General features: G+C 41.9%; 1 protein-coding gene across 4 annotated transcripts in view; it reads right to left on the reverse strand.

Annotated features, from left to right (window-relative positions):
* Positions 1-19,435, reverse strand: part of Lcor (ligand dependent nuclear receptor corepressor) — an 85,955-nt gene extending 66,520 nt beyond the window's left edge. The window contains exons 1-2 of one of the 4 annotated variants that reach the window (XM_042689088.1): positions 19,293-19,394; positions 18,316-18,389 (exon numbers count right to left, since the gene is read on the reverse strand). The gene's annotated coding sequence lies outside the window, so the exon portion shown is untranslated. Of the gene's footprint in view, positions 1-18,315; positions 18,390-18,649; positions 18,696-19,288 lie in introns of those variants that run through there. The other 3 variants (XM_042689087.1, XM_042689089.1, XM_042689090.1) reach the window with 3 other exon arrangements.
* Positions 19,436-21,492: the final 2,057 nt, after the last annotated feature.

Genomic DNA, 21,492 nt, shown 5'->3' on the forward strand with positions numbered 1-21,492 from the left:
TCTTATATTGCTTTCTCACCTTATTAGTAGCCTAAAAAAAGGCTACTAATTTTTGTGTTGATTTTATGTTCTGCTATGTTGCCAAAACTGTTGATTACATCTAGAAGTTTTTGTGGTAGAATATGTTAAGTTTCTTAAGTATATGACCACATCATTTGTGAAAGATAATTGGGCTTTTCCTTTCCCTATTAGAAACCCATAAAACATTTATTCTCCTATTTCATTGCTTTGGTTAGGAATTCTAGTACCATAATGAATAGGGATTGGAAAGAATGGACATTCTTGTATCATTCCTGACTTTATAGAAAATGATTTTAGCTTTTCTCTATTTAATGGTGCTGGCTATAGGCTATATAGTATGTCCAAGTACACTCTTTTATTCTTAGTTTCTTCAGAGTTTTTACATAAAAGAATGTTGAATTGCCAGGCTCTAGTGGCTCATGCCTATAATCCTAGCTACTTAGGAGGCTGAGATCTGAGGATCACGGTTCAAAGCAAGCCAGAGCAGGAAAGTCCGTGAGAGGCTTATCTCTAATTAGCCACCAGAATACCGGAGGTGGCCCTGTGGCTCAATTGGTAGAGCACTCACCTTGAGCTGAAGAACTCAGGGACAGCGCCTAGACCCAGAGTTCAAACCCCAGGACCAAAAACAAAAAAAAAAAAACAAAAAAAAACAACCTGAATTTTATTAAAAGCCTTTTCTGCATCAATTGAAATAATTGTGTTTTTTATTCTTGACTATGTAATGTTATTAGAAATACTGAACTATCATCCCTGCAACTCTGGAATGAAGCCAACTTGATTACAGTGTATGGTCTTTTTAATGTATGGCTGAATATGGTTTACAAGAATTACTTAAATTTTCTTTTTTTTTTTTTTTTTTGGTCCGGTCATGGGTCTTGAACTCTGGGCCTGGACACTGTCCCTCAGCTCTTCAGCTCAAGGCTAGCACTCTACCACTTGAGCCTAGCGCCACGTCCGGCTTTTTTTTTTTTTTTTGCTTATGTGGTGCTGAGGAATTGAACCCAGGGCCTCAGGTATGCAAGGCAAATGCTCTACCACTGAGCCACCTTCCCAGCCCCCGAATTACTTAAATTTTCTATACCACTGTTCCTCAAAGATTGGTTTGTGGGTATTGGTGGCTCATGGCTATAATCATAGCTAATACTCAGGAGGCTGAGATCTGAAAATCAATGTCTGAAGCCAGCCTGGGCAGGGAACAGTCCATTAATCTCTTATTTCCAGTTTACCAGCAAATAAACTGGAACTATTGGCCTGGAACAAATGGTAGGGTGCTAGAAAAAGTTAAGAGAGGACCTAAATTAAATGCCCAGAACGAACACACGAACACACACACACACGAACACACAAACACACACACACGAACACACACACGAACACACACACACGAACACACACACGAACACACACATGAACACACACACACACACACACACACACACACACACACAGCATGCCTATAATTCTCTTTGTTTTGCTTCTGTCTCATTTTGGAATGAATTCAGTAATACTCCTAGTAGTGTTCCTTCCCTATCTATTTCACAGAAGAATTTGAGGAGTATTAGTGTTAGTTCTTCCTTAAAGTTCTGATAGAATTTAGCAGTGAATCCATATATCTTAGGCTTTTCTTTGTTGGAAGACATTGCCATTTTAATTTCATTGCTTATATCCTCTTGGTTCAATTTTGGGAAGTTAACTATATCTACAAATTTATTTCTTGTAGTTTTTAGAAGTTTGTTTGGATAGAGGTTTCTAAAGTATTCCCTCATAAGCTTCAGATTTTATTCATTTGTGATGATCCCTTTTTAATCTCTAATTTTTAAAATCTTTTCCCCTCTCTTTTTGGTCAAGTTAGCTATGAGTTTAACAAATCTCACTACCTTTTCCAAGAACTTTTTTCATAAGGAAGTACTAGGGACTTGCACTAGGCTGTCCCTCTCACTGTTTCTCATTATTTTGTAGATGGAATTTAGTGAACTTTTATGCCCATGCTAACCTCAAACCACAATCTTCCAGATCTCAACCTTCTGAATAACTAAAATAGAGGAGTTAGGCACTGGCACCTTGCTTAAAAGGCCCCACTTTTTTTGTTGTTTGTTTGAACTCAGGGCGTGGGCGCTGTCTCTGAGCTTTTTCACTCAAGGCTAGTGCACTTTGAGCCACAGTATCACTTCCAGTTTTCTGGTGATAATCAGAGATAAGAGTCTCACAGACTTTCCTGCCAGGGCTGGGGACTGGCTTCAAATGGCAATCCTTAAATCTCAGCCTCCAGAGTAGCTGGATTGCAGGCGTGAGCAACTTGCATCCAGCAAGATCCCACTTTTTGTTTCACTGATTTTTTTGTACAGGTTAGACTCTTATTTCATTAGTTTCTGACTTTGTCTTTATAATTTCGTCCCATCTGCTAACATATTAGGGATGCCTTCTCTAAGAGATACCATTTTTAGAAATCAAAGTAGATGTATGTCAGAAACAACTGGGCAGGTGAATTTCAAGTCAAAGTGAGATGTTGAACAAGGGATATAAAATTGAGAATGGGCAAAATAGATAAAACTGACAAACAACAGAGATGAAATAAATTAATCATGGAGAATAAAAATGAAAAAAAAAAGACTACGATTTATAACATTAAAATTTAGGAGAAAAGAGTAAATGAAAAAGTATATAGTTTTCTCTACCATGTAGCAAATAACTTGATAAGCATGAAAAAATAGGGGCTCACACCCATAATCGTAACTACACTTGGAAGATCAAAATTTGAGACCAGGCTGAACAGAGAGTTTGAGACCCCTTTATAACAGAAAAGGCCAGTGTGATGGTATGTACCAGACATCCCAACTACAGAAAGATGCACAATGGGGGTATTGCAACCCAGGCAAAAAGTGAGATCCTGTCTAAAAAAGTACCACAGCAAAGAGTGATGGAAGCATGTCTCAAGGGAAGGAGTTCCTACATAACAAATGCAAAACCCTGAATTCAAAATCCAAAACTGGCGAGAAAAAAAGTTAAACTATTACATATGACACTGTAATTATAATAAATGTATTTTATCCCACCTCCATGTCACAGTGAAAAACTCCTATATGATGAACAAATAGCCATTTTATATCCAACATAAATTTATTAATGGGAAAATATATAACTATATAACTTGAGGATATGTATGGGATGGGGAATATTGGGGAGAATGATTGGTTAACAATGATCAAAATGCACTACACTTGTGAAATTGGAACCATTTGTAAATAAGTTATTATTAAAATAATATTTAAAAGACACTTCCTTGGTACAACTAACATATGCTAATAAAAATTCTGCTTCCCCACCATAAAAAGAAATGAGAAAAGGAAGAAAAATATTAACTAGAAATTATCCTTAAAACACAAAACAAGACAGTTCAGAGGACTTGAACAAAACCAAACCAAGGCATTTAGGAAACAATAAAGGCAGTGGTACTTCTTTATCTAATTAATCACATAAAATGTAAATGAAGCAAATAAAAGGAAGTCAAGAGTTTAGGGAGTGACTAGACCACCGTGGCAGAAAGCCTTCAAAACATAGCCTTAGTAGTCTTAAGAATGAAGCTGGGAATGTGGCTTAGTGGTAAAGTGCTTACCTAGAGTGCATCAAGCCCTGGGTTCGATTCCTAAGTATCACAGAAACAGAAAAGGCCAGAAATAGCACTGTTTTTTAACATGGTAGAGTGTGAGCCTTGAGGAAAAGAAACTCAGGGACAGAGCCCAGGCTCCTCTGAGTTCAAGCCCCAGGACTGCCCTTCCCCCCCCCCCCCCAACACCATCAAAAAAAAGTCACATTTCAGCCAAGTAAAGACATAGTAAAAAGACAACCATCTGTGAATTGTAAAGAGTGCCCCTTATCAAACACCTAATCTTACACCTTTTAGAGACTTTCTAGTCTCCAAAACTATCATAAATTTCTGTTGTTTTTAAGTCACCCAATCCTTGGGGTGTTGTTTTTTGTGTCACTCCCAGAGCCTGGCTGCATAAGGCTGGAGCTCTACCACTTGAGCCATAACTCTGCTTCCTCTATAACATTTTGTTAAAACAAACTAAGACAGTAAATTGGTACATGAAATAGGATGTTGCTGTAATAAATACCTGGATGCTGGTGGTTCATGCCTGTAATCCTAGCTTCTTAGGAGACTGACATCTAAGGATGTGGTTCAAAGCCAGCCTGGGTGAGACTCTCATCTCCAAATAACAACCAGAAAACTGGAAGTGGAGCTGTGGTTCAAAGTGGTAGAGTACTAGATCTGAGGGAAAGAGCTTAAGGACAACATCCAAACTCTGAGTTCAAGCCCCATGACTGACAAAAATTAAACAAAACCTAAGACTGTGAAAGTTGTTTTGGAAGTGAATAATGGGTAGGGACTAACTGAGTTTTGTGGTGCATCTTTTTTTTTTGGTGCCAGTCTTAGGGCTTGAACTCAGGGGCTGAGTGCTGTCCCAAGATTCTTTTTTTCAAGGCTAGCACTCTACAATTTGAGTCACAGCACCACTTACAGCTTTTTCTGAGTATAGTGGTTTATTAGAAATGAATCTCATGTAATTCTCTGCCCAGGCTGGCTTCAAACCAAGATCCTCAGATCTCAGCCTCCTAAGTAGCTAGGATTAGAGTTGTGAGCCACCATTGCCCTGCCTGGTAAAGATCTTTCTAATCAAGTCTCAGATGGAAATGAGGAATACATTATTCATAGACGGAGGGAAAGGCAATGTTGGTTATAAATGGCAAAGAAATGGGTGGTTCAGGGAGTGACTAGACCACCCTGGCAGAAAGCCTTCAAAACACAGCCTTAGTAGTCTTAAGAATGAGGCCCTTGAGGGCTGGGAATGTGGAAGTATCTGATGCAACTAGATGCTTATCTTGAGGAAATATCTAAGCATGTAAGGATTGAGAAGTCTGGTTCCTACTGAATGCTCAGTGTGAAACAAGAAATTATCCAGAGATAGAACTGTTTATCAAAAGGGGAACTAAACTTAGAGAGTATTAAAGTTAAAGCTTCTGCATATATTTTAAAGAATGAGAAAACATGTTCATATATAGCAATAAGGATGAACAACTGCAGTTGTAGTACTCACTAGGCACTATGATGAAAATGAACTATACAACTTGTGGGTGGGGAATGGGAGAGAAAAACTGGGAGAGAGCAAGGAAAGGGGTGACGCTATCCCAAAAAGAAACATACTCTTTAGCTGACTTATGTAATTGTAATCCTTCTGTGTATCACCATTGTAATAACAATAAAAACAGGAAAGATCAGTAGTCTTAAGAAACCAAATTAATATTACGGACTGATGTGCTATCAGTATTTGTCTTCCATCCTAAGGCTTTACAGTAATTCATAATACTTCTGATTTTTTGTGTTTTTGGTTTTTTTGTCTGCAAAGTTGCAGAACACAAAATTAACACAAAAACCAGTAGTTTTTCTATATACATTTAAGGAACATGAAAATAAAATCAAGAATATTCACAATCATATTCACAATACTCTCAAAAAAAAAAATAATTAGAACTAAATACCTGGAAATAAATTGAACTAAACAAATAAAAGATCCCTACAGAACAAAAACTATAAAATCTTGGACAAAGAAACTGAAGCTATACTAAGATGAAAAAGATCTTAATAGTAATCCTTTAGGTTAAAAATTTGATAGCTTTTTTTTAAGTGACTCCTAATTTGTTTTAGGTGGACAGGTAGTATTACAAAGGGGTGTAACTCATGCCTGTGGAAATAGGAAAATAATAGTTCAAGGCCAGCCTAAGGGAAAAAAAAGTTAGCCGGACCCTTTCCCAAAAGAAAAAGCTCACTAGGCCAGAGACTGGATGGCTCATGCCTGAAATCCTAGCTTCTCAGGAGAAGCTGAGATCTGAGGATTGCAGTTTGAAGCCGGCCTGGGCAGGAAAGTCCATGAGACTCTTACTTCCAATTAACTACAGAAAAAGTGGGGTGTGGATCAAGTTGTAGAGTGCTAGGCCTTAAGCAAAAAAGCTGAGGGACAGTGCCCAAGCCCTGAATTCAAACCCCTACAACCAATAAAGAAAAAACAAAAAAGAATATTCTACAGCCAAAGATGAGGCTTTTAAAAAGTGCATCAAGTAGTAATAAAGGAAAATATTTCTATAAGCTAATCCTGTAACAGAAATCCAGATCTAACTTTTTGTCTTCTAAAAAGATGTAACTTTTGGGCTGGGAAGGTGGCTCAGTGGTAGAATGCTTGCCTTGCATGCCTGAGGCCCTGGGTTCGATTCCTCAGCATCACATAAGCAAAAAGAAAAAAGCCGGAAGTGGCTCTGTGGCTCAAGTGGTAGAGCGGCAGCCTTGAGCTGAAGAGCTGAGGGACAGCGCCCAGGCCCAGAATTCAGGCCCCACTACCGAACCCCCCCCTCCAAAAAATAAAAAATAATAAATAAATAAAAAGATGTAACTTCTATATCCTATATAGAAGAATTCTTGCTAATTACTATCTTTCTTTTCTTTCTCCTCTCCCTGGTTTGTGAACTCATACTAATTTTTCACCTATCAAATTGAAATTTGTTTTCTCATAAATTCTAGTTTAAAAAAATAACAACAACAAATTAACCAACCCTTAGGGGGTTGGAGGCATGACACAAGTGATAGGGCATCTGCCAATGAACAAAAGGCCTCAGATACAGAGTTCAAGTCCCAATCTAAAACAAAAAAAGAAAGAAAAATTCTGAATCCCTACTATGATAATACCCTCCATTAACCCTTTCCCCACAGTTCTATACGCAGAAAGAATCCTATCTTCTTTCAGAACTTTCACTTCCTCTTGGAATCAATGTTTCTGTTTCTCCAATTCGACTCTAAGTACTTTGAAAGCACTATGCATCATGCTATCCCTGCAGTATTTGATATACCAGCATCTAATGTCACCAAAGCAAACAAAGGTTTTTCCTTTATTAAAAAAAAAAATCCATTATATAAATCAATATATCTTAATTTGACAAAGAACCTTTTGGATTAGTATCTATGAGTCACTGAGTTCTACTTCCTTGTCAGTCTAGCTCTCAAAATTAAGATTGACTGTATTGTTAGCTTCTAGCCTTCTTTTTCTTCCTGATAGCACCTTAATTGGGAACATTTATTCTTATTATCTCTTAATCTCTGTTGTATATTTTACTATGCTTCTCCTATAGTTTCTTAGATATCAAACCTAGGAATTGGTGCTGTTGCTCAAAGTGGTAGAACCCTAACCTTGACTAAAAGAGCTCAGGGACAGTGCCCAGGCCCCAAATTCAAGCCCCACAACCAGCCAAATTAAAAAAAAAAAAAAAAAAAAGATATCAGACCTAAAGTAAATAATAAAAGTAGTATCTGAATCACTACCTCTAAAAATATTAACTGTTCATGAGTAGGACTGGGGGAAGTTTACATCAAAATGAAAATACATAAAGGAATATTATTCCCAAAAACCTCCGAACATTCAGTAAACAGAAAATGCTGACTGATAAAGGAGAAAATGACATGATTACCAGAGGCAGATAAAAGACAAAAACAATGGCAACAAAATAAACAGCTTCATGAAAGGCAGCTAGCATTTTATAGACATGCTAAACACAAGCAAAACATCTACAAGAATCAACTTAACATTAATTAAACAAACATCAAACACCTAAGGTAAATACAGAACCAGGACTTTGGCTACAATGTGAACTTTAGTAACAATATAAACATGTAGAGCCAATTTTCAAATTTCTGGGATTGTAGTATCTAAAAGTCTTCTTTGTAACTATATACTACCTAAAAAATGAATTATGCAACTTAAAGACAGGGACAAGAGAGGGAAACTGAGAGGGAAAGCTAAGGAAGGGTGACATTATCTAAAAAGAAATGTATTACCTGACAATGGTAACCCCTCTGTACAACACCTTAATGAGGATGACAAAATTGCCAGGCTCCAGTGGCTGACACCCGTAATCTTAACTACTCAAGAGGCTGAGATGTGAGAACCATGGTTCAAAGCCAGCTGGGGTAGGAAAGTCTGTAAGACTCTTATCTCCAATTAGCCAACAAAAAGCCAGAGTAGAGGTATAGATAGCTTAAATGATAAGAGTGCCAAGGGCTGGGAATGTGGCTCAGTGGTACAGTGCTTGCCTAGCATGCATGAAGCTGTGGGTTCAATTCCTCAGTAACGCATAAACAGAAAAAAAAAAGCCTGAAAGCCCTGCGCTGGTGGCTCACACCTGTAACCCTGAGGAGGCTAAGATCTGAGGATCATGGTTCAAAGCCAGCCCAGGTGGGAAAGTCCCTGTGAGACTCTTATCACCAATAAACAACTCAGAAAACCAGACTCAAGCGGCTCAAGTGCTAGAGCCCTAGCCTTGAGCTGAAGAGCTCAGGGACAGTGCTCAGGCCTAGAGCTCAAGCCCCACAACACACACATATACACAAAATTATGTGAGGGAACAGGTGACACTGTCCCAAAAGAAATGTACTCTTAGCCAGGCACTGGTGGCTCACACTTATAATCCTACCTACTTATAGGAGGCTGAATCTGAGGATCAAAGTTCAAAGCCAGCCTGGGCAGGAAAAGCCCATTAGAATCTCGTATCCAATTAACCAACAGAAAACCAGAAATGGCTCAAAGCGATAAAGGGCTAGCCTTAAGCGAAAAGGCTTAGGGACAGTGCCCAGGCTCTGAGTTTCAATCCCTACCACCGACCAAAAAAAAATAACAGATGTAGACAGATATACTTACTATTTAAACTCCAAAATGGAATAGATTCAGACAAAATGTAATAGGGTAATAAAGACCTTTGTTATTTACTACTCAAAATTCAGGCATCAAATAAGACTTGAATAATATGGCATACCACATTATCTCTAATATTTCAACTTTCACTACAGAAAGGTAAGAAAAGCCATCTTTTCTACCACACTGGATTGCTTCCTTTCTAGCTTGTGAGAACTGTTTTTCTGAAAAGTTCTCATTTTGGCCAGTAGCTTGGCCCTTGTTAATTATATTCTGTTCCTACTACATTTTAATTAAGACATCCTGTTCCTGTTACTTAAGCCAGCAGATGTTAACTTGAGCCAATCTGAGCAGAGGGACAGGGGCAGTGGTAGGGTCTGCTGCATTAGTTATAGAAGGGGAGCAGCCTGTGGATCGTGGGGCTTGAACTCTGGGCCTGGGCCCTGTCCCTCAGTCTTCAGCTCAAGGTGAGCTCTCTGCCACTTGAGCCACAGCACCACTTTTGGTTTTCTGGTGGCTAATTGGAGATACAATTCCTTGCGATTCTTTGCTTCGTTTTGGCTGATGACGCAGTCCTCTGGAGAAGTGTGCCTTGCCAAGTTCCTTTCAAGTTGGTGTTCTTATTCCCACTAGACATTCCAACATCTCGAGACATATCTAACAATATAGATAGCAAAATCTATCTGTATTATTATACAAAGCTACAAATAACTATGCAACTTAAGCAATTTAAAGGATATTCAAGCAATCCTTTATTGAATAAATTCTATTTCACTCTGATTATTCTATGCCATATCCATTAGTCCCTTTACAAATATACTGCAATTTAGCTCTGATTAATGTATTTACTTGTATGTTGATCAATAATTATTTGTAGAAGATCTAATATCCAGAATATATAAAGAAAGCTTACAACATGAATGATTAAAAAAAAAACAAACAAACAAAACGTAGCCAGGTACTGGCAACTCACACCTATAATCCTAGCTACTGTGAAAGCTAAAACTGGGAAGACTGTGGTTTGAGGCCAGCCTGGGCACAAATATTCACATGATCCCTTCTCAACCAATAGCTAGGCACAGTGGTATGTTCCTGTCATCCTAGCGGTATTGAAGGCCAAGACAGAGGATCAAGTTTCCAGAACAGGCTGGGCAAAAGTCCATGAAATTATTTCAAGAGAAAAAGCTGAGTATGATGGCACACACCTGTCATCCTAGCTACTGTGGAGGATCATGGTACAGGTTAAGTACCCCAGGCAAGAAGTAATACCCTATCTTAAAATGAACCAATACAAACAAGTGGCTCAATGATAGTGCTTATTCTTAGCAAGCATAAGACCCTGAGTCCAAATGCCAGCACTGCAAAAAATAAAATAACCTAAGTGAAAACTGGGCATGAGATCTGATTAGAGATTTGTTCAAAGTAAGTAGCACAAATGGTCAAAAAAGATTTGGAAAAAGACACTCTACATCACTCATCAGGGAAATATAAAACCAAAGGGGCCGGGAACGTGGCTTAGTGGTAGAGTGCTCGCCTACCATGCACGAAGCCCCAGGTTCGATTCCTCAGTTCCACATAAACAGAAAAAGGTAGAAGTGGAGTCGTAGCTCCAGTGGTAGAGTGCTAGTCTTGAGCAAAAGAACCTCAGAGACTACACCTGGGCCTTGAGTTCAAGCCCCAGGACTGACAAAAAAACAAAACAAACAAAAACAAAAAACAAAAACCCATGAAACAGTAATTCATAACCATTATGAACTGGAAGGAAAACGCAACAGATAAGAGGTATTCAAAGATACACATAACTGGTTATGTTCAATTGAAAACCCTTTGTACAACTTCTCGAAGAATAAAAACTAAAGATTAAAAAAAAAAGGTACGAGGCACCAGTGGCTCATGCCTGTAACCCTAGCTACTACTCCAGAGGCTAAGATCTGAAGATTTCAGCTTGAAGCCAACCAAGGCAGAAAACTTTGTAGGATTCCATCTCCAAATAACCAGCAAAAACAGTCAGACTTCAAGTATGGCTCAAGGTGGTACAGCGCACAAATTATAAATGAAAAAGACTATCAAGAGCCAGAGGTTCTGGGTTCAAATACCAGTACCACCATATATGTGCACATGTATGTAGACACACACATGTTGGAAAGAAAAGATATGCTGAAATTGAAACCTCAGACATTGCTAAAAAGGAAGGTAAAAGTCTATGGCCTCTTTGAAAAACAGCTTAGTAATTCCTCAAAAAATTAAAACAGCCAAGTAGTGGTTGCTCACACCTGTAATCCTAGCTACTCAGGAGACTGAAATCTGAGGATCAGGGTTCAAAGCCAGCCTAGGCAGGAAAGTCTGTGAGACTTGTATCTCTAATTAACTACCAGAAAACCAAAAGTGGTGCTGTGGCTCAAGTGGCAGAGAGCTCACCTTGAGCTGAAGACTGAGGGACAGTGCCCAGGCCCAGAGTTCAAGCCCCACGACCGACAAAAACAACATAAAGTTAACATGCAATCCAGTAATTCTATCCTATATGTATGTATTACTTGAGAGAACTAAAAACACAAGAACTTGTACACAAATGTTCATAAAATCATTACTTATAATAAATAACCAAAAAGCAGAGACAAATGTCTACCAGCTCATGTATGGGTTTACAAAACTCTAGATTTACATCGTATGTCCATACAATACAGCATTATTTTAACCATAAAAGGAACAAAACTGCTGATACAGATTACAAGCTGGATAAATCTTAAAGACAATACACTAAGTTAAGGAAAGAGGCCTTGGGTTCGATTCCCCTCAGCACCACACAAGCAGAAAAGGCCAGAAGTGGTGCTGTGGCTCTAGTGGTAGAGCACTAAGCCTTGAGCTGAAGAGCTGAGGGATAGCACCCAGGCCCAGAGTTCAGGACCCACGAAAGACCCCCTGTCCCCCCCAAACCCCCCCACCCCCCCCCCTCCAATCCAAAAAAGAGAAAAGAAACAGATAAATTAGTTGTCAAGAACTGGGTCACAGAAGGGATAGGAAATGACTGCCTATGATTTGGGGTTTTTTTCCCCAAGATAATAAAAATGCTATGGAATTAGTAATGATATATGCACAACCAAAAACTACTGGATTTCAAAAAGGTCAATTATTATGGCTTGTGAGTCATTTTTAAATTAAAAAAATATCAAGACATGGACCACTGTACTGAAATACTCCCTGCTTATGAGAAGTCAGTAAAATAAGCTAACCGTTTATAATGGAATTTTACCCAAAGCAATGTACAAGTACATAGAATGGTAAAACAGTTTTTAAATATTTGCAGATAGATCATTTGTACTGAGTAACGTTAAGTTTTTATAATAGCTTTGTATCTATATCACAAACTCAGATTCTACACAACAGGTGGGCAGGCTTAAAGGAAATAAGAATTGAGAAATAGAGAGATAAAACAAATCAAACCCCTCTACCAAGCTTCCAGAGACTGTTTGCAAGCCTGAGATGAAAACCAATCTCATTATTTAATACACACTTAGCTGTCAACACTTAATACCAAATACTTTTTGACAGTTTTCAAATACCCAATACAACTCTTTTTGTTGCTGGCAGTAGTGGTGGGAATTGAACTCAGGGCCTAGGCACTGTCCCTGAGCACTTTTGCTCTCAAGGCTAGTACTCTACCACTTTGAGCCACAATGCCATATCCATTTTTTGAGTGGTTAACTGGAGATAAGAAAGAATCTCATAGATTTTCCTGCCCAGGCTGGCTTTGAACTGCAATCTTTAGATCTCAGCCTCCTTGTGTATTAAGGATTACAGGCATGAACCACCAGTGCCCAGCCCAATCCAATTCATAAGGAAGAAAATTGGTCAATACTAAAGGTATTCAAAGAGTGAACATACTAATTTGGGTTGTTTTTTTTGGGGGGGGAGGGGATTAGCTTTGTTTTTCCCATTATGGGGTTTGAACTCAGGGCCTGGGTGCTGTTGGGAAGCTTTCTGCTCAAAGCTAGTGCTCTATCACTTTGAGCCATAGGGCCACTTCCAATTTTCTGATGGCCATAAGAGTCTCCTGGACTTTTGCATCTGGGCTGGCTTTGAACTGTGATTCTCAGAACTCAGCCTCTTGAGTAGCTAGGATTACATGCCTGAGCCACAGGTGTCCAGCTAATACTACATTATTTTAAGTAAGTAACTCATCTTTTTATTTTCCACTTTGTTCCCATTTCTTCATGAATGTCTTCAATGAATTTCTTGTATATTAATAAAAACAAAGCAGAAATCTGCCACCATCTTCATGAAGACTTCAGCATCTCAAGAGATACCTTTCACTTCTAAATACCCCTAGCACTTTCTTGTATAATTATATGACACATTTTGCCTTGTATAACTGAATACATTTATTTTCTCTAAGAATTTTTAATTCTTACAGAAGATTAGGGAAGTTTTCCTAATAGCTTTGCCCATGCCTGGCAGAAGGCCCAGAGGACTGCGAGGTACAGTAACTTACTTATATAATACTACCTACTCAGGAGGCTGAAATCTGAGGAAGGGTTAAAATCTAGCCTATACAGAAGTCTGTGATACTACCTACCTCCAATTAACCAGCAAAAAGACAGAAAAGGAGCTGTGGTAGAGTGACATCCTTGAGAGAAAAAAAAGCCAAGTGAGAACAAAAAGCCCAGAGTTCAAGCCCAGTACAGGCACAAAAAGGCAGTCCTTTCTTTCCCCACTGCAGCGTAACTCAGGTACTTAGGCAGGTACTCAGTTCCCAGAGAAAACAAGTAACCAATTCTATGTAGAATATTCCAGACCATCTTATGTAGCCCCATAAAGTTAAATGCTGGGATTATTCAAATGTGTTCTAAAATTGCTCCAGCTATAAGCACATTGATGGAATCAGTGATTTAGAAAGCCAGAGATTCATTACCTGACGTATGAAATGGCAATCCATCTGTATAACACCTTAATAATTACAAAAATATATTAAAAAATGAAAGATTCATCTTGTCCTCCCAGGCCTTTTTTTAATAACGAATCACAATTTTCACCACACAAGAAAGAGCTTGAGAATACAATACGGTTGCAGCGAGCCAAGCAGTAGGTTATCTCACACCAGGCAGCAGAAAGTCTAGCTCTTCCTGGATTCCAGACAATCATACTAGTCTTGGAGGACTTAATAATCAGAGTATTATTGATTGAGTAACCAAATATACATGTCAATCATAATCACTGAACCCAAGAGGCTGAGCATTTTCAAATCCAAACTGTTTAGAAAAGTTTGGAACTTAGAGCAATGTGCATTTCAGATTTTTAGATTAAGGCTTCAGCCTGTAAAATCTTTGCTAACATTTTTTAATCTGAAAGCATTAAAATCTAAAACACTCTTGATCGCAAATATCTTGAATAAGGGATATTTGACCTATACTAAAAATTCCTAACTCAATGAAATTTAGGTATGGAACCAATAACTTGTCTTCCACCACCACCATTATCATCTTGCCACACACCCCGTTTCCCTGCCCCACTTCCAATATCACAAGAACAAGGAAGAGAAAATTTGATTTGGGGAATAACTTAGAATTTTTATTTTTATTCATTATTCGTTTTTGCCAGTCCTGGGGTTTGAACTCAAGAGCCTGGGCTCTATCTCTGAGCTTATTTCACTCAAGGCTAGCACTCTTAACCATTTGAGCCACAATGCCCTTCCAGCTTTTTCTGTTTATGTGGTATTGAGGAACCAACACCGGGCTTCACGCATGCTAAGGCAAGCACTTTACCAACTAAACCATTTTCCCAGCCCTACAATTAATTTTTAATCTAAAAAATACAAATTAAATATCTTAAAAACAAAACAATCCTATAATATTAAAATAATCAGCCAAGAGATTCAAACAGGAGATCAAAAACAATGCTATTACAAGAATTACTAGGCTGGGCGCTGGTGGATCACACCTGTAATCTGAGCTGCTCAAAGGCTCAGATATGAGGATCGAGGTTCAAAGCCAGTCTGGGCAAGAAAGTCTGTGAGACTTATCTCCAATTAATCACAGAAAAAGCCAGAAGTTGTGCTCTGACTCAAGTGATAGAGCACTGGCTTTGAGCAAAAAGAGTCCAAGAACAGTACCCAGGCCCAGAGTTCAAGCCCCACAACTGGCAAAAATATATACATAGGCATATATATTATGTATGTGTACGTAAAAAAATATATATACCTATGTATATATTATGTATATATGTGTATGTAAAATATATATATATATATATATATGAACTTCCTAGCATTACAACTGATTGACTTGGCACTCTCCCCTTAAAGAACAAAATTACATTTAGTAAAGGAAAAATGAGAGCCGAATGACTTTAGTTGAGAGATTATCAATATATACTTATTATTGCTCAGATTAAAATACTATTGTACTCTGGACTCTAAAACGTCCTGAACTTTACCCAGAAAGTGGTAATTTGGAACTAAAATTGAAAATGAACTCAGAGAGCGCAAGGGAAGAGGTGACAATGTCCAAAAAGAAATAATGTACTTTAGGGGCTGGAAAGGTGGCTTGGTGGTAGAGTGCTTGCCTCACATTCATGAGGCCCTGGGTTCGATTCCTCAGTACCACATACACTAGAAAAGGTCGGAAGTGGCACTGTTGCTCAAGTAGTAGAGTGCTGCTTTGAGCTAAAGAACTCAGGGACAGCGCCCAGGCCCAGAGTTCAAGCGCCATGACCAACAACAAAATGTTCTTTATCTGACTTATTGAATAATAATAAAATTATACTGAAAACAAAAACACTAGTCACCAGATTAAAATATTCCCCAACTTTTTTAAGTTTTGATACTCAACTGAAATGTATTTACCTAACGATTTTATTAGCTATAAACCAAAACAAAAAACACCTTGCCACTGTGCACTGGTGACTCATGCCTGTAAATCAGTTACTCAGGAGACTGAAATCTGAAGATCATGGTTCAAAGCCAGCCCAGGTTAGAAAAGTCAGTGAGATTCTCATCTCCAAATGACTACCAGAAAACAAGAAGTGGTGCTGTGGCTTAAAGTGGTAGAACACTAGCCTTGAGCAAAAGAGCTCAGGGATGCGCTCAGGCTACAAGCCCCAGACTCAAGTTTTAACCTCACAACCAACCAAAACAAAAACAAACAACAACAAAAAACTTGCTAAACAGCAGTAAACACAAATGCTAGCAGTGGTTGATTTTAAAGGAGAAAGGGACCTGAAGGAGCGGTTCCATTGATAGAGTGATAGAGCACTAGTCTGTGAGTGAAAGCATCAGGGATTGAGTTTGAATCCTGTCTCAGACCAAAAATAAAATAAAATAAAATAAAATAAAAAGGAAAGGAGGGCTGAGGTAGAAGAAGGCAAGGATTTTAAAGTAAATAGAATCATCAGAAAGTAAACAACTTGTTAAAACAGTCTGAACTGTGCTGGGAAAGAGTGCTTGCCTAGCATGCATGAAGCCCTGGGTTCAATTCCTTAGTACCACATAAACAGAAAAAGCAGGAAGTGGCAGGGCTCTGGTGGCTCAGGCCTATAATCCTAACTACTCAGAAGGCTCAGATCTGAGGATCCCGGTTCAAAGCCAGTCCAGGCAGGAAAGACCTTGAGACTCTTATCTCCAATAAAACGATCAGAAAACTGGAAGTGATGCTGTGGCTCAAGTGGTAGAGCACTCGCCTTGAGCTGAAGAGCTGAGGTACAGCACCCAGGCCCAGAGTTCAAGCCCCATGACCGACAAAAAAAGAAAAGAAATCTAAGTCAGGCTCCAATTCTAGCTACTCAGAGGCCGAGATCTGACAATCACAATTCAAAGCCAGTAAGAGCAGAAAGTCCATAAAGTCTTATTTCCAACAAACTACTCAGAAAAAGCAGGAAGTGGTGCTGTGTCTCAAGTTGTAGAATACTACAACTCAGGGACAGCACTCAGGGCCTGAGTTCAAGCCCCAGAACTGGGGGGGGGGGGGGGGTGCGGGGGAGGAATCTACTTAAAACAAAAAATCTAGGACTGGGAAGGTAGCTCAGTGGTAGAATGCTCGCCTGGCATGCACGGGGCCCTGGGTTCTATTCCTCAGCAGCACATAAGCAGAAAAAGCCGGAAGTGGCTCTGTAGCTCAAGTGGTAGATTGCTAGCCTTGAGCTGAAGAGCTGAGGGAGGGATAACGCCCAGGCCCAGAGTTCAGGCCCCACAACCGACCAAAAACAAAAACAAAAAAAATCTAACCAAGACTTCATGATCTTAAAACAACAACAACAAACAACAAAAAAATCTAGTGGAGGGAAAAACTAGGAAAGCAATGGAAGGGGTGATATTGTCCAAAAAGAAATCTACTCTTTACCTGACTTATGTACCTATAAACCCCTGTACATCGCCTTTACAGTAACCATTTTTTTAATTCTATTGAACAAAACCAATAAGTGAACACTACAAGAAGTAAAAATTACTCAAAAGAATTTCAGCTTTTTACATTAACCAACAATTCTGAAAATGCATTAATTTTATGTTGTCAAGATTTCTTACTGTCTTAGGATGGTGGCAAATAACACATAACTCAGAAATGCTTAAGCCAAGTTAACATTTTGACGGGTTTGAAAGAATAAAACAAGCAGACAGAGCAAAGCAAATGATAGCTAAGAGCCCAAGGGCTGTTTCCTGGATAGAGCTGGCCTTGGATTGGCTGGACAGAAATTTTAAGATATATTCTTGTAAGACAAAATCATGCCCAAAAAACCAACTACTTATGCCTTTATTATTTACACATTCTTAAAATGTACTTTTAACCTTTGAACAACCAAAGTGATAACAGATACCTTACAGCTCACATTATTTTGGATGTTAGTCTAAACCCTTAATAAATTCACATTACCCATTTTAGAAAAGAAAAAAAAAAAAACACTCCCCAAACAGAAAAGCTTATATTCTCTAAGTAAAGGATACCTTACTCTTTCACTCGTTTAAAGTTTCAGTTTTGCTGTTTAATCTACTACAGAACACATCTCTTGTCGGACACCGCAAAGGGCAGACCCTCCTGTCAAGCTAAAAGGCTCAAACACAAAGACTAACCTAACCAAGTGCTGTAATTCTTCCAAACTGAGCCTCTCCACACCCCCTCCACCCTTCCCCCCCAACAGATATGTCTATTAAATCAGTGTCTGTTCTCCCCCTCGCACAACAAAGAGAACTTCTCACCGCATGAAATTGCCGCTGAATGGACACCAGAAAGCAAGATTTGCATAATTCCTTCCAACGAAACCCCATCAGGAAAGAGGGGAAGAGGGGCCCAAGCGACCCTAGAGAGCATCTCCCAGATCCTGGTGGGGAAGGAGACATGGTTCCCAGACTATTCTTCAGGGGAACGAGGGGTGGGCTGGAATTCTGGACCTCCCCGAGGACTGGGCGTGGGGGGGACCGAGGACGACAGGAGGGCATTTCCTCACACACCAGCAGCCGCAGCCGCCGAGCAAAGACGAGGAAATAACAATGCTGAGGACAGGAGAGTCAGACACAGGGATGGACTGGAGCTAGGGGGCGGTGGGCAGAGCACAGACACCCACACGGGCCACTTACTTTTTGGAGGGGGGTCAGATATATTAGTTAAGCCCTTAGGGTCCCGTCGGCCGCCGCACAGAGAGAAACGGGACCTTGGGAGAGAAAAACAGACAAAACACACAGTGTGAGAGGCGCAGCCCGGCCGCCCGGCCCCTCCCGGGCGTCCCCGTCCACACTCCCTCCGGCCACCGGCGAACACGCCGCCCCGTGGCCACCCGGGTCCGGGAGGCGCCGCCGCCGACCAATCCCGGAGGGAAACCGGGGCGACCCCCCGCCCAGCCCCACGGGCGCACTCGATCTCACCCACGCCTCCCCGCGCGGGAACACCGAACACAAATCCGCACACACCGACCCGTGCGTCCAGGACTAACTCCCCGGCCGCCGCCGCCGCCCCCCGCGGCCATGACACCCCACTTGGCTCGGTCAGGAGGACGCGGGGCCTGTGACAGCTCCGGCTCCCTCCGCCCCCATCTCCACCTCACGCCTCGCACACGCCCGAGAGCCGGGCGCCCGCCCGCCCGCCGCGCGTGCCCGCGGGGACAGGGCGCGCCGCCGGCGTGGGGGAGGGGTGCGGAAGGAGAGCCGGTGAGGGCGGCCGCGGCCCCGTGCTGCCCGGTCCTCAGGACACCCGGAACAGCGGCGGCGTGTGGGACCAGTCTCCACAATGAGCCGGCGGCGCCCGGCACGGGGAGGGGCGCGGGGGGGGGGGGGGGGGAGAGGAGGACGCGCGCGCCGAGAGCCCGCCCCGGGAGGCGCGAGGGGAGGGGACCGCGGGGCCGAGCGCCGAGCCCGTCCTGAGGTCGCGCGCGCACGAGCGCACGAGCGCTCCGGGGGGTGGGGGAGGGGGCCGACCCAAGAGGGCGCGCGGGCCGGAGCAGCACAGCCTCTGCCCCGCTCCCTCCCTCGTCCCGGGGCGGCCGGCGGCGAGGAAGCCCGCCAGCCAGCGGCGGCCGGAGGAAAAGTGGGGGGCGGGGAGGGGGGACGGTCTCACCTACACGGTGAATGAGCTTGTGGCGCCACGAGTCCAGTTCTTGCCGAAAGCCGCGTCTCTCAACGGAGCATTGCTGCCGCCTACACACCCTCGCCATCTTCTGCCGCCCGCCCGGCCCAGCCTCCGCCGCGGCTTCGCGCACGCCCAGCCGCGTCGCCCGGGGCCGCGCACGCACCCGCGGCCTGGGCGTCGCGCCTCCCGCCGGGGGCGGCGCGGGGGCAGGCCTGGCCTCACCTCGCCGTGGCCCCGGGGTGGCCGAAGGCGGGCCGTGCCTCGGCGCCGACCCGCGGTTCCCTAGGATCCTCGGCCGCGTCGCCGCCGCCGGCAGCCGCCCAGGACCGCGCCTTCTCCCGCGCGAGCCCTCACCGCGCCGCCCTGGCTCGGTCCCCCAAGGCCACGGCTGCCCCTTCCCTCCCTGGGGCTTTTGTTTTTCCACAGGCCCCATTTATCACTACCAACCTGCCTGTCGCCCCACACCAACTGTTGCGAGTTCCGCGTCACTGCCGCCTCCAACTTTGCGGTCGAAGCTGCTCCAGCCGGGAGCCTGTGTAAGAAGCAAAAAATAAGAATATGAGCCCGGATAGATGCAGAGATACCGAGACCTGAGGTTTGCAAACGGGTCTTTCTAAATTTTTAGGAGACAGCCAATTTTCATAAGCCCTGTAAAAAAAAATGGAGATGAAAAGTTTTAAGTTAAAATAAGAGGTTTCTACAGTCAGGCTCATCACAGGTGAGAATCTCCAAGCAGATTAAAAATTGCGAGAATGGATTTCGAAAGCAAGCTTAGGAGTACTTACAGCCGACTGTGGAGAAATGCCCTAATTTCGGGTTTCAGGGAAGGACTCGGAAATAATTATTCCACCTCCTGGAATAATTAAACCACCTAGCACTGGGAGCTACCAGTCTACAAAAGGCTCTTTAAAATTGCTTGATTTGGGGAGGGGGGGCGGGGAAGAAGGGGTAGGAAAAGTTTGGGAGAACTAAAGGGGAAAGGGGAGTGGGAAGGTTTTTTTAAAAAAAATCAAAAAAGAAAAGCATCCGGGAAACAAGACCCGAGCCTCAAGGCTCAGCCTCTTTCCCGCCTTTGGAATTTAAGGTCCTTTCATCCTGCTTGTAATATTTAAATTTAAAGACCAAGTCCTTAAATACTTAACCAATCTCTTGGATGTATCACTTTACATTGAGGCTGGGTTGTCCTTTTTTAGAGCCAAATACTTGTGGAATGAGGGAGTGGCATTTCTAATCCTAAAAGCTGATTGGGTAGGAGTGACTTAAATTGTTTGGGTGGAAGGCACCTTTGTCCCCTTACCCCCTTCTGAAAACCGGAGATCAAAAACCAGTTCCTTTAGGGGAAGGAGGATGGTGACTCACGCCTGTAATCCTAGCTACTCTGGAGGCTGAGATCTCCAGATAAAGGTTGGAAGCTAACCCACACAGAAAAGTACTGGAAATTTTCCATCAAAAAGCCAGAGTTTTTTTTGGTTTTTTTGGAGCTGTGGCCCAAGTGGTAGAGTGCCAGTCTTGAGCAGAAAAAAACTAAGGGACAGTGCCTAGGCCCTGAGTTCAATCCCCAGCACTTGAATACAATAAATAAACAATTCTCAGAAGTCGATGCTCTTTCACTGGTGTACTGTCAGATGAACAACCAAAAGTACTGAGTTCATGGGTACATAATATTATCTTGAGTGGTGGAGGAAAGGATGAATATGAGATAAAAGATTGTTATGAATAACAGTCCCTTAAATGTGATGGAAACATATCACCAACCTAAAACTTCCTTTATTCACCACTAGATGGTGGAATTGAGTCTTTGGTAACTCTTAAAAGATTTTTCTGTAGTATTTAGAAGAAATGTGGTTCATAAAGATTTATGTTTGTTTGTGCTGATCCTAGGGCTTGAACTCAGGGTACTGTCTTTGAGCCTTTTTGCTCAAGATTAGAACTATACCACTTGAGCCACAGCTCCATTTCCCTTCCATTTTGGGGGGGGGGGGGGCGGGGGAGAGGTAGAGGGAGTATATTGGAGATAAGAGTCTCATGGACTTTCTTGCCCCAGGCTGGCCTTGAATCTTTAGATCTCAGCTTCCTAAGTAGCTAGGATTACCATTATGAGCCACTGGCACCCAACTTTCACAAAGTTTTTAACTCTAAAATAAGTTGATAAACATAATTTAAGAACCATCAAATCAATGATAATGTTTCCT

This window comes from Dipodomys spectabilis, unplaced genomic scaffold (assembly GCF_019054845.1).
Source record: "Dipodomys spectabilis isolate Male_0828 unplaced genomic scaffold, ASM1905484v1 ptg000125l, whole genome shotgun sequence".
Classification (NCBI taxonomy): domain Eukaryota; kingdom Metazoa; phylum Chordata; class Mammalia; order Rodentia; family Heteromyidae; genus Dipodomys; species Dipodomys spectabilis.